The sequence below is a fragment of the Anas platyrhynchos genome, chromosome 11 (genome assembly GCF_047663525.1).
Source record: "Anas platyrhynchos isolate ZD024472 breed Pekin duck chromosome 11, IASCAAS_PekinDuck_T2T, whole genome shotgun sequence".
NCBI classification, from domain to species: domain Eukaryota; kingdom Metazoa; phylum Chordata; class Aves; order Anseriformes; family Anatidae; genus Anas; species Anas platyrhynchos.
The window spans coordinates 12,142,502-12,156,452 of NC_092597.1; the positions used below are offsets into that span (position 1 = coordinate 12,142,502).

General features: G+C 38.8%; 1 protein-coding gene across 12 annotated transcripts in view; it reads left to right on the forward strand.

The window, feature by feature from the left end:
- The window catches only part of HMG20A (high mobility group 20A), a 71,540-nt gene that overhangs the window by 30,243 nt on the left and 27,346 nt on the right, over positions 1-13,951 (forward strand). For 4 of the 12 annotated variants that reach the window (XM_038184992.2, XM_038184993.2, XM_072043321.1 and 1 more), the window contains one exon: positions 911-5,144. The exons of the other annotated variants lie outside the window; for them this stretch is intronic. The gene's annotated coding sequence lies outside the window, so the exon portion shown is untranslated. Of the gene's footprint in view, positions 1-910; positions 5,145-13,951 lie in introns of those variants that run through there. 12 annotated transcript variants of the gene reach the window in all.

The following is a 13,951-nucleotide window of genomic DNA, read 5'->3' on the forward strand; positions in this document are numbered from 1 at the left end:
TAAACTGGGTTTAGCTATAACTGGTTTGAGGAAAAAATACTGCCTTAGAATTCTTCCCACTTGATAGTTACAAAACTCCATTCCCCTCTCTCCCTCTCCCCCCAATACTTTCCTTTCAGCAGCAAAACAGCATGAGGTGATTAAAAACGTGATTAATAATTTGCTATTTTCATTATACAAATATGTACATATGGATATGATGATCTAGTAATTCATAGGGCTCTTAGCGATGTTCACTTGGCAATTGTTTTGTGACAAAATATGAGGAGGGAAGAAGGTTGGGCTTTGTAGGTGTAAACATAAAAAAAAAAAATATATATATATATATATAGGGCATCCATTTAAGAAGGAGAAGCTTTAGTTAGAACGATTCAGCTGGCATCTGATAAAATCGAATCAGCAGACAGTGATTGTTTTCCCACTGCATATGAATTATATTCTCCTAAATGTGATCTCTATCAACCAAATGGTCTGTTTGAGGTTGAGACACATTACAAATGAATTTCATGAAAATTTATTCGTTAAGATACTCTTGAGTACACTGTATTTCACAGAACTGATGTGGTGTTTTCTGGTGGCTCAGGTGCTTTGTATTTACTGACAATTTGACTATACTGGTCAATGTTTTTTTTTTCCTGAACTGCATGGTAAAGAGGATTTATTTGCGCAGTCATTGTATTGTTAAAAAAAATTTTTTTTTTATTCAGCATGCTGTTCTTTGACTGGAAGTAGAAATCCAGTTGTAAAATCAAGGGTTGTTATTTTGAGATTGTTCTGTGTCTATAGGTTTCTGTGATATTCTTCCTAATATTGTGCTTTCTGATAAATCTTTCACAAAAAAGGCATGATGTCCTACTTAATCCTGACAGCTTGTACTCCTCTAACGTTTATCTTTCTGTTTCGTATGCAGGTCTCGTGACCCAGGGATGGTTTACAAAATTTCTTTGGCCAGTGTGGAATAAGAAGCCATGAGAGAAAAAGACTAGGGGTGGGAGGCAGAACTGCAGGTTTATGCTGATTCCTGCCTTTGTGGTTTGTCAGTGGGACAAAGAGATCAAATGTTTAGCCACAGATACCACCCACTAAACATTTTGGAACTGCCCTCTGTGTAAACCGTTAAAAGCATGTGAATTCTGTGCAATCTTCATTTTTTTTTTTTATTTTGCTGGGTGTGTGCGTGGCTACCTTCTGTGGACTTGCTGACTATGGAGATGAAATCTGTGAAATTAAGTTAGCTTGTGTATTGTAGTCATGACTTTGTGTTACATTGCTTGATGTCTTCTAGTGTTTTATAGTTTGTTTTCATGTTTATCTTGTAGCTTAACCTTCCTCGATTTTAGTTTTTTTGATCTTTTTGTATGATACTTGCAGTACTGGATAGCAGCGCTTGTGTTCTTTGCTATAATAGGCAGTCTTCCTTGGTGCACTGTCTCGTCCTATCCTGCCTGCCATGTTTATGTAAAGTATTCTTCATCAGAATCCTTTTTTTTTTTTTTCCTGTTAGCCTGCAGCTTCTACAATGTGAGATTGCTCCTTGCTTGTGACTGGCTATGGTTGGTTCTTTGTGACTCAATTTCCCTCTGAACTTCTTCCCTTTCCCTCTCTTCAAGCACCTCTCTTGCACACAGCAACCTGCTCTTCTATGCAGATCCACTGTTCTCTCTTGAAAGTGTTTGGTGGAATGTTTTACTACCACCCAGGTCATTGATAATCGAGGTAGAAAGTGAAGGGTTAGCTCTTCTCAGTTGGACGGAATTCTCCATTTAAGACTAAAACAAAACAAAATTTGTCTTTGTTATGTTGCTCACTCTAATTGTCTGCTTACTTTCTGAGAGAATGATCTCATGGTGAGAGCAGTATTCTATTAAAAAAGAATGGGTGGGGGAAATTGCTTTTTTTCCTGCCCTTCTGAAATCAGTGCTGGGAAGCAATGTGCCTGGAAGCAGCACATGTGTATTTGCATGAATTATTATATCAGAGAAGGATGTTAGCAGCTAGGCCCACGTTGCAGCCCAGAGATTTCTACATTACAGTGCATGATTTTCAACTTCTGTACAGCTGAAGTACAGCCTGTGGAGCCTTACAGCATTCAGCCTGTTATGTTCCAGTGTGACCTAAATGTCCTTTCACTTGCATCACGTACAACCTCACATGCTAGAGACTGTAATATTACTGAGTTACGGCTGCAGCTCTTGTCAAAGATGGCACCTACTGTCTGCACTAACTTATGCAAATCATTTGCTGCCCTTTGGTTCCTGTCAAATTGCTAATTCAGACTGTGGTTGAGCACCTGTTGGACATCTATGGGCTTTATGGTAATGACGGAAACATGCTTTCTTCCACATGACAATCTCCTTGTTCCTCCTTCAGAAATCTTTAAGGATTTCCCTGTTATGAATTGGAGATTGCTTTCATTACTTGAATTCATTGCAGTCAGGATTGCTTTTGTGCATCTGTAATGTGAGTATTTGAAGATTAAACAGCAGTTTCTTCTTTCCCACGCTATATACATGGACTTCATGCTTGCCTGAAGCCATCTCCAGGTATGACCTTGTATGTCAGGTCTCTGCTTACTTCTGGGCTCATTGCTGTAGCCAGGCAGCAAGGATTTCCATGTATATTCAAGTCTTCCTTCAGGGAGGAAACTCCTTTCTCTTGTCTTCAGGCTCATTTTCAAGACTTCACAAAAAGAAACCTCGATTTGCTGAGTTGGATCACCATTATTTTCTGTAGCATGGACAACACCAACTGAAGTTGACACGAACTGTTTTAGTGGATTCTATAACAAACACGTGGGGGAAAAAATCTTCCGGATTGATGTCTCCAGAAGAAGCACCCATACCTTTAATCTGTGTGTGTTTTGCTTTGCAGCATCAGTGACAGTTTATTTTCATTTAAATGAGGCCAAAACAGACTGCATAGGCAAAAGTTTGGAAATGAAATTCTAAAGCTGTCTGTGACATCTTATCCAAAACCTAGAGTTTCATCCCATAAAGATTGCAGAAATTGGTATGTAGTGTGATAGTAGGATGCAAGTCCAAGCTGTTGCATATACATTCCATAAATAAGGTATGGGTGGCTGCAGGCTGCCTTTGCTTATATAAATTCAATACGGCTATCAGCTTGTGGCATACTGCTAATACATCATTCTGTTGAGTAGCATGTAAGTGTTCTTGGACAGGAGATTTAATAACATTAGTTGGGAGCTTGAGAGATCTTTTGCTTTTTCCCCACAAGGAAGGAGGGATGGTGGTATACCCGTCTGTGGAAAGAGTAATTTCTTGGTCACCACTGATACAACGGATGTTTTGTCTCATTGAGATGCTTCTTATTTACACTGTTAAACCTTACAGGAATGTTTTTTGTCTTTCCAGTGTTTTCTGAGTGTCTTTTCAGTTTACATTTTTCAGTGTTGGCTGATTTGGAGAAGAAATAAAAAAAACAATGTTGGTGTCAAGGAGAGGAACAGGATAAAGTACTTTCATCACTTAAAGAAATGTTAAGAGAAATACATGAAAAAATAATGCATTTCTTGGATAAATGTGTTTGGAATTATTGAGATGCCAAGTTTTCTGTAAAATGTTTTTGTAATTAAACTTTTGGAGTCCTTTTGTTCTTAAGAAGTTGATGTGCTGGTTGGACACTTGCTTCATTAAAATTGTTCAACATTGAATCCATTCTGATTCAATTTTAAGTGCATTTTCATGAAAACTATTAATAGTATTGCTTTCTTGCCTGATAGACTGTCAACTCCATGTTAATCTTTGAAAAGTAATATTAGATATGCTCCTTCCCCTTCTCCATCCCAAGTGCATCTCCCTCTGAAACAGCTAAAGCAGGTAGTTATTTGTAGTGATGAAAGCTTTGGAGATTGTTTATAAATAATTATCAGGCTCCTTCCTTTCATCATCTGTTCCCAACTTGAGTAAATTTCCTAGGATGTCAGGAACCTCTCAGTCTTTGACATCTTTGTCCTCCTCTGAACTCCCTGATTTCTCACCACCATGTTTGTTTTCCCTTCCTTTAAGGACCACCTATATCATGTGTGCTGCTCACCAACTAATTTTGTTTTCCCAATTGATTTCTGCCGTGCATCTTTCCTTCTGCTTGCTGAGCATGGAGCCAAACTGTAAACTTATGAAAATTGTACTTTGAGTGTTTGTCCTCTACGGTGGAGGAGTTTGAATGATTTCTGCCTGCACTGGTGCACCTTCTGAGTTTGCAGTGCTGTAAGCAACCATGTTTTTGTGTTACTTTTCTGGTCACATCTCACTTTGATTGCCAAATTAATGCCTGGTATTTCTGTATACTAAGATGATTCAGTTGCATCTTCTGCAGCCTGGGACGAACTGCTTATTTAGGTGTATTATGCTTTGGACATGTTGCAGAACACTAATTATGAAATGATAAACATACCAAAAATAGGAATATAACGAAGTCCCCAGTATGAGTATGGCCACTGTGACACTATAGCTATACCAGAGCTAGAGACGGTGGTAGCAAAATTGGGGCATACCTGTGGGGGAAAAAAAAAAGGCAAGTTCAATATAAGACAGAGGTCTGCCTCCTTTCTAACCTCTAGTGCTGTATGTGGCATTGTGAGCAGGTGGTGGTCAATGACGCTCAATTTAAGATGTAGTCTTTATGTAGTCTTAAGACAATTCCAGTTTACTCTGCTGCCACTCAATTAACTGATAGCTAATAATCATTTAAGGGAAGTGAAGGGCATTTAAGTTTTTGGATACTTTTAAGACGAAAAAGTAACTTCCTTATTCTGCGGGCAGATTAATATATTTGGAGCTTGAAATGAGAGCCTGTTTTGTGTCAACTGCTTCAATTCAGTTGGATCCTTCAGAGTTAGTAGTGTACTTAGGCTCATCATTTACTTCTCCCACAGAATTTTCTGCTTGTGAACAATGAATAGTTTTGCTGCTTCCTTCTTCCTCATTGCTCATACTTCTGAGTTTTATAGGTTTTAGAACATCTTGATTATATTCAAGATTTGTCATCTTAATTGCAAGGTCTGTGGACTCCATACTGTACCATTTTGGTATGTGGAAAGTATCCACATCCATTATGTAATCCAAGGACCAACATTTATGAAATCTGATTTACGGGTTCCATTAATAAACTTGCCATTCTTATTTCGTTGGCTGGTTTTTATCATTTGTTGAATAGACACTGATGGTTTGTGTATCTGAAGATGTGGGAAATTGGAGTTTGGGAGCTTTTGACAAGTGAAGCTTTGAAGCTTACATCTAGCCAAGTAGCTGGTCTGTCTTATTGCTACAAACTGACATGTGGAGACCTGTACAATGTTAGTTTTTTAATATACATACCAGAGTTCAGAATATTTGTATCAAAGTAATGGCAAGCAGATGCAGCTAGGATATTGTGATACACAATTTTGGAAGGAAGAAAGGAGAAGGTGACTTTACAAATCAGACTAGATATAAAAATATGGGGCTTCTTACTCTGATGTTTTATAAGCTACAGCTGAGTGAAACAAAAGTTTGCTGATGGCAGTTGTTGCTGAACTATGGTTAGTTTGTGGTCTCCGTTTTCAAGTTGTGTTGGGAGGGAGATGGGCTGGATAGTATTCTCTCATTTTCCATCTTTGGCTTATGTTTCACCCCAGTATAAGGACAAATGCAACACATATTTTTCATGTTTGCATCTTATTTGTAGTTACAAAGCAGTGTTCAGACAATTCTAGCTTTTTTTAAAAAAAAAAAAAAATCAGTGTTCACTTTATGCTATGTCAATTATATTTGCCTGTGTACTCTACTAAACAGAACTTAGTGCTGAAATGTGATTCGTTCTGTCAATTATTTAATGAAGTGTTGAAGTAGTGTTTGAAAAGATCTGCCCGGAGGTGGAGGAGCAGAGAAAGAATGGAGGAGAAGGGACTGCTTGTCCAGATGAGAAGGATTTTAAGTCCTGATCCTGAAGTGCTTAGGCAGGCGGTCAGCATTCTGTTTGTGAATGGGTCCACTGAGTTGACTGGTCTTTCATGAAATCAACTTTCAACTTTCCAAATTGCTACATTATTGTTATAGACTGGAACAAAAAGAGAAATGAAAACACCCCAAAACCCCGTAATTATTTATTCAATGAGAATATGTTTAAGAAAGTACCAAAACCAGTAACTCATTAATAGGATTTGAAGCCCTTGTGTATGTTGCTAATTAGATATGTTGCTCTATTTAGAATCATTTTCCTTCATCTCCATCTGGTATCTAGGTTTGTGTCTTCAGAGAGTAAGCCCCTATCCTCCTCTGTAAGTGTAAATAAATAATTCACTGATACCAGAAACTGTTCTACACAGCAAAATTGCCCTAGCTTGCATAGGGAAAAAGATTTTCTGGGGAAAGAGTGTAATAGTACAATGGGACTATGAATGGCCAGTTGGAGGCTCTGGTGGCTTGAGTAGTGATGTGAGACGTGTCATTTTTGTAATACCAGAAGAGAAACTGTTTTACATTAGAGATGAAAATACAGCTTTTGCTGAGGAATTGTCCATTTTTCTAACTTGCGTGGCAGGTTGCTGCCTAATGAATCAATCAGCTCTTGGATATTTTTTTTAACCCATCTGGAAAGCAAAGTTTTGATTAAAGAATAGAGCAACTCTCTGGTCATAATAAACAGTAAACCTTAATTCTCCTGCTGTTACGTGGAAAAGATTCCAGCTGAACACAAGCACAACTTTTGTAGGAAATGGAAGTGAAAGGAATCATGAAAGATGTGTGATACTCTTCCAGGCTTACTAGCAAGCATACATTTAATTTGAATATCATAAGTACAAATATTTAAGCAATTTATTAGAATTCATTCTTGATGTGCATGTTTACTTAGGCCTGGCAAAAGGATTCTGGTGCTTATTTTTTATTTTAAATATTTATATATAGAGTTCTGCCTGTCCAAATTCTTGGTTGATATATATTGGTCTGTCTTCTTGAACTGAGTAGAATTATATCAGCTGAATAGCTGGCTGTCTGGGAATTGGGAAGAGGTATATTTTTCAGTTGAAGTTGTAGTACCATGGGATTTCCCTCTCATATGGGCAGTTTTAATTTTATTAAATCTGTTCTAGTGTTAGTCAAGGAAGAATTCCCTCATCTAATTTACTTCAAATAATATTGCTTAAGCCCAGGACACTTGCAGAGAAATCTCAAGCTGAAAATTTAAGCTATAAACATACCATTTCAACCCCTCACCTTTTCAAACAAATGTTAACAACTGCATTAGTATTGTAATTCTCCTCAGAGGAGATTTCTTTTTTTTTTTTCCTGTATGGTACTTCAAGTTCCTGCCTCGGTTGTTTTTGTTTTTTTCATGTTGGAAGAGAGGTAAACTACTCGAGCAGGGGCAAGAGATGCACAAGTGCATTAGAAGTGCAAGCCAGTAGGGAAAGTGAGCCCAGGAGAGTGAAAAGCTCTGGAAAACTCTTGACACCTTTCTCAGAAAGGACTGTGTTTTGTTTTGTTTTGTTTTTTAGCACTGAGGCTGTATGTGCTCTGAGACATGCTGTCTTCCTTGTCTGTAAGTATGGATTATGGAGGATTGACATAGAACTAAAATCTTCAGAAGACGGTTACAGCACTTCTACAGAAGAAGTGCCTCTCTTCTTATAGAGGAAACGTAGCTGTATGCAAGCATGTCTTTCAGACACGTGCTATAGACCTGATAAGTAGAAGGGAAGGTTGTCATTTTTCTTTTGCATGCTGGCATTAATAATGGGTGGCCTTGGCATATGTAAATGCAGAGTCAAGTTCTTTTTACAAGATGTGAGTAAGAATTCTCTTCCACCTCACCCCCTTAAAAATCTGTTTCTGTTAAAGGAGATTTTGTAGGATAAGGGCAGCAGGAATAAGAGGATAAAGGAATAGAACTTGCATTTATTCTTGAAGTTTGTGTTTACCTACTGCAGTACAGAAACGGCTGAGTTCTTAGCCTCAGTAAGTTTGGATTCGGACCTGACAGTTTCAGACATTCTTGAAGCGCTTTTGAGCAGAAAAAGTAGCAAATGTGAAAATGGAATTCTAGCTGCACCCTAGTTTCAGGATTTCACAGCTATGTGGTAAATGTACATTTCCAGATGTCTGAAATAACTATCCATGTGAGAAAAAGAGGCCATTTTGTGCTGGGGGAAACAGTGCCTCCTAATGGTAGTTCTTGGTATCTCAGGATGAAAATAAAAAGACACTAATGGAAGCCAGAGAGCTTCTAAGTATGTGAAAACTGAAGTCAGTTCTGTGGTTTTGTTATAGGCAAATGGTAGTTTCTTCAATTGTTTTGTTCGTTTCATGCTGTTACATGGTCCTTTTCCTATTGTGCTTTGAGGGCTGGTCAGGGTAGAAGCAGTGCAGCAAACATTCCTGTGTTACAAGGCCATTTTGTTAGGGCAAATAAAACACAAACTCAGTTTACAAGTCTTTGAAGTTGTCATTCTGACAGCAAGGAATGACTGATAAAGGCTAGCAGTTGGCTAAAGCTGATACTGTGTGTTGGCTGATCTGTAAAATCAGCACAGCTGGCTTCTCTAGCTTCCTAGCTAGCAGGAGCTGTGAAAATGTAATTCTATGTAATGGAAGCTTTGGAGTTGTTGGTATTTACATAGTTTTGGGTCTCTGCAGAGTTGGTTTTCATTGTGGGAGCCTGCTATAGCCTCATACTTAGCAGTGCCAGAACTGTGGAGCTAGAGCATATGCAGCATGGTGTAGCTGCTTCCTGAAGATCTTACTGCAGCCAAGAACATCCCTGCCTATTTGTGAGCTTTGCTAACTTGTCAAAATAGTAGAAAACTACCCAGACTTTTCATTGCTGAATGTTTTCTGTTATTTTATGAATTGGGTGAGCTTATGAGATCTGACAAGCACTGGAGTTTAAAAAAGATCAGAGGAGAGAAGGGGGATCAGGAACTCCTTTCTGGCAGGTACCTTGTTTTTATTTTGGTTCATTGCATTTCATGAAACTGTACGCTGAAATAATATGGGAGCACCAACCGTAGAAAACCATCCACTTCTCAGCATCTAAAGTAGCCAGTAAGTATATGACAATCTAAACCTGACTTCTGTGCTGGTCCCCTTAGCTGTATGATTTCTCTTCTTTGTGTTAAACTGATGCAGCTTAGAGGCCGCTAAAATTCAGTGTCCCTGCCAACACAGTTTTCTTGTGGAGAGAAAATGTTTTTTCAGTGAATTTCATTGAAGAACCAAATGAATATGGAAGGGCCCCACAATTACTGCAGTATAGGAAGTTTTTAGAAAATATAAAACTATGGAAATACTTCAAATTATTTATTCTGTGTGAATTGGGGGCAACAGACAAACCCAGAAATAATGTGATACTCCCTAGTACCGATTTTGAAACCAGGCTAAGATACTAACAAAATGAACTGAAGGCATAAAATCAAGATGGGGGACACACACAACAAGATCACGTTACTGATAAATAAATTCCTTATTTTCTCCCTTTGGGTATGTGTTCAAATATGAAAAGTGTTTATGTCAGAATGTTATGTTTATCAAATTTTAAAGAATGCATTCTTTTTTACCTTGTAGGAATTCCTAATGGAATTCATTTCTAAACATCTCAGTTTTTTAAAACTCTAAGTCAGTAGAACTGATGTATTTTATCCGTACAGCTTTTACAGGGATAGCTTAATCTGGGCACGTCCATACCTTGAATTGAAAGGCTGTTGTATATAATAGGGTGATAACTAAGTTTATTCTCTGGGATTTGTGCAGTGATTTCCTTTCCTGCAAAAGGAGCAATATGAACCCTAACAACACTAACCCTAATTATGACTCAAACTCAACACCTACGCTTCCACTTTCTCCCATCAAAAAGTGCTCACAAGTGAAGCCTTTTAGTAGACCTGAACTCCTTTGAGGAGCCTTTACACAACCCCACACACAACAGCACTCTGCGCTCTCGCTTTCCAAACAACCCTAACCATAACCCTAATCCTAATTATGACCCTAAAAAGCATGTATGTTGCCGGTTTCTCCCATCAAGAAGTGCTCCCAACAGAAGCCTTTTTCAAGAAACAAAGTTGTGTTGTTACAATAGAAGGTGTTTACACAGTGTAAAATTCCACTAATCTTGCCTATTCAAAAGTGGTGGTACAGGCATGAGAGTAGCACAGAAGTGAGGAGTATGTTAGGAAGATAAGGAAAAGGTCCCATTGTCCCAAAATAGGGAGGATAGATGAGAAAAACAGGACAAGCAGTGTGAAATCAGTAAAAACAGAAATTACATAGTAGAAGGAAATAAGAAAAAAGAGAAATTAACAGTTGATCAAATAAAATTGTATGTATATGATATAGAAGGGAGTCAAGTGGATCATGAACTTGTAGTACTCAGCCAATGAGGAAACAAGAGAAACTCTGTGTCAGGTAATAGGGAATATGAGGTTATGGTAAACGTTCACTGTGTGCTCCTGCTTGCAGGATGCCTGCCGTTGGAACCGCGAATAAAATAGCTTCACAGAAGATCCGGTCTGAAGAAAATTGCCGAGACTTTTTCTCACAATCAAGGGACTTGTCTGGGATCTTGTTGACTATCAGAGAGTTCTTGCCACCATGGACAGGAAGGTGCACCCCACAGATGTCAGGGGTCCCGTCGGAGGTGGTATGTTGTCTTGGTATGGCTGACGAAGGACCAAGGCAGACAGACTCTGCGAAGCACTTGGGAGGAGGGAGGCCACTACAGACACACCACAGGCACGGGGATAACTGCTGATAACCCCGACCAGGAATTCTCTGCACGGACCAAGGAAAGACAAACTTTACTGTATTGCCTCGGGGTGGGTTCGGGGACACTCTTGAGGGGAGTGTGAATGAGACACTTTCAGTGTGAAGCAAGAATGGAGTCCCAATCTGCAGTGCTGTAGTCATGCGAGGGGTGCAGCCGAAGACGGACAAAGTGAAATATAGATGAGTGAAAGAGGGTCTTAGGCGTTTCTGCTTGCTGAGACACTGCTTTTTCTCTCTCCAAACACCAACAACTGTAAATCTAATTATGACTCCAAGAAAACATGTAAGTCACCACACTGTCGCATCAAAAGGTGCTCACAACAGAAGCCTTTAGGTATGCCTGCGTTCCCTTTGGGAGCCTTTACGCAGCCTCGCATACAACAGGGCTCTGTGCTTTCTCTCCTTCCAACCAACCCTAAATGTCACTCTAAACAGTAAGCCTAACTCTAAACAGTAAGCCTAACCCTAAAGAGGACCCTAAAAAGCACGTATGGCACCACTTTCTCCCATCAAAAAGTGCTTCTAATGGAAGCCTTTGGGTACACCTGAACTCCCCAGGGGAGCCTTTACATAACCCCACATGCAACTGCACTTTCTTTCTTTCCAAACAACTCTAAATGTAATCCTAAACCTAACCCTAAATACGACCCTAAAAAACATGTATGTCACCACTTTCTTCCACCAAAAAATGCTCCCAACTTCCAGTACACCTGAACTCTTTCGGGGAGCCTTTATGCAACCCCACACACAAAACAACTCTGTGCTTTCTCTCTTTCCAAATCCCAACAACTGTAACCCTAACCCCTTTACTTCCTTTGTGAGTACTTTTATCCTGGTATATAGAGAGATGGCACCAGTTCGTTTTTTTTTTTGATATTTCTTTGATGAGTTTCTTTGATATTTCTTTGATTAGTTTGATGATATAAAACTAATGCAGAGCAGATGAAATTCCTTAGTTGATTAGGTCACTTTTTGCTTTTTAATTTCTTCATCCATCCAAATGGATAATGTTTGCTCATTTCATTTACGTACAGCTGCCCGTTAAAAGTGGCTGCCTCTTATCCAATGCACCAGCGTTGTCTAGGAAAAATTGCTGTGTTCCAAATAAGCATCTATAGGCATTATTCTGTTTAAGCATCTACATCTAATGGTTGTTTTGGGTATTTGTTAGAACATTAGGGTTTAATAATAGTATTTACTTTTTAGTCTTTTTATTGTTTGTGAAGATAGGTTTGTGATATCTTTTTTTTTTTCCTGTTTGAACTGTTCTCCCTAATATTGTTCAATACTTTAATTGTCTTATTTTCATTAGTAATGGCATCCGTGTGAGGAAGTGGTGGCAGAGGTCTTGTGAAGTCTTCTGAAAATGGTGCTTTTCTGTTTGTATGTTATAGCAGTCAAAACATATCAGGAGGTATAGTGAATAAAAATTAAAGATAACTGAATTGCAAAAGCCAGGAATAATATTTTGACGGGGCTTGTTCACTTAGCTAGGAATTACAATCCATGTGAAAGTTTTAATCATTTTGAGGCAGAAAAGTAGTGTCTGGACATATATTTATTGCCTAAATACTTGACTTTGGTGTGGATGCACTGTTGAAAAGAAGTTATGAAATATAAACACTTATGGCCACACAGTCACTTGTATGATTTATCAGTTTAGAAAGTGATTTTTAGCATATTATTGAGCACTGTCTTGTCTCATCCTTTCCAGAGGCTGCATAGTAAATACCATACAGAGAAGTTTTCAGGATCGTAAATCCACCCGTTTCCACAATCTATATCTTCTGTCCATTGGGCTACATAATTTATTCTGAATTTCAGTCTTGCTGCTCCTCACTTGGCTCGGTGTAAAGTGCATTTCCACTTCTTTTTTGTTGATGTAGCAGCACATCATTTGTTCTAAACAGGGTTTAACTAAGGGAACATGGTTACTCAGTGCTGTTTCAGCTTGGGAAAGAGTGGTTCTGCTAGGAAACTTGTGTTGCAATTAGTAGCTGGTCATCATCCTGGGATGACAGAGCTGTGTACAAAAGAAAACCAGACAGTCTAAATGACCTTTTCCCACCTTTTGCCTTCTGCACAAGGGGGAGTTCACAGGTGAGAACTTGTTTTATTAACTCAGTATGAAGCTGGAAGAAGAGGAGAGAAGAGGATAAAGCAGATCAGATTTAGGTCACCGGTAGATAGAGAGATGGTTCAGTTGCTGCCCGTGAAGGAAAGATTGCCATCAGCTCCAGGTTTCCCAAGAGACATTGTTTGCTGAGCTTCTATGATGAGACAGTTTGGAGCTAGTGTCAGTCTGGATGCTTCATTAGTTTAAATGTCTGGTTTTGGGAGGCATGTTCTCAAGCAAAGGCTTCTAAATATAAAATAGTCTTGTGAAGTTTTTATCTTATGAATATTCACTTATTGAATTTACATTTTGTTTTTCATCTCTAAGCTTCCAGAACAGAGCCTTACACAGAGGACAGCCCTCCCGTCTGTCTGAATAAACTCTGGAAAATATTTTTGTGGAAGTGGTACCTTGTTGTTTTACGTTTCCATACTCTTTAGTTAATTTCTTTCAGAACACTTTGAAGATCCAGCTGTTGTCACAGGCAAGCTCTAATAACCTAGGACTCAAGCAGAATTTTGCTCTTGTGTTCACCCTTGAATGTGCCAGTGGTGGACATGCAGGTGGAACTGATAATGCAATTTGACTTTGAGAGCCTGAGATTATTAGGGTAGCTCTTTTCTGTATAGCAAGTTCTTGATAAATTTGGGAGAAAGCAAATGCATCTGATGCATGCTTGTCAGACATCAGGAGTGGATGGTCTGGAACTGCAGGGAGGACCATCTCTTAGTATGGAGAGCTATCACTAAAACTAGCAAAGATACCTACCTTCTCTATTTCAACCATGGTTGTCACCATGCTTCATGACCTCTTCTGAGAACAATAGCTATTGCAGTTGGTCCTGTGCATACACTGAAATGATTCTTAAAAGACTAGAGGACATAAATAAGGGCATGCATTCTTCACAGCCTCCCTCTCCCTAAAACCCTTGTATGCTTGATTGCTTCTAGACAGAAGATTTTGTTATTCTTTTCTCATTTTTGTTTCCAGTTATGTATGGAATTATTTCCTAATATGGATTAATATGGTGGCTAGTGGAACTCAATTGATGCAGTGGCTCCAAAAAAAGACTTTT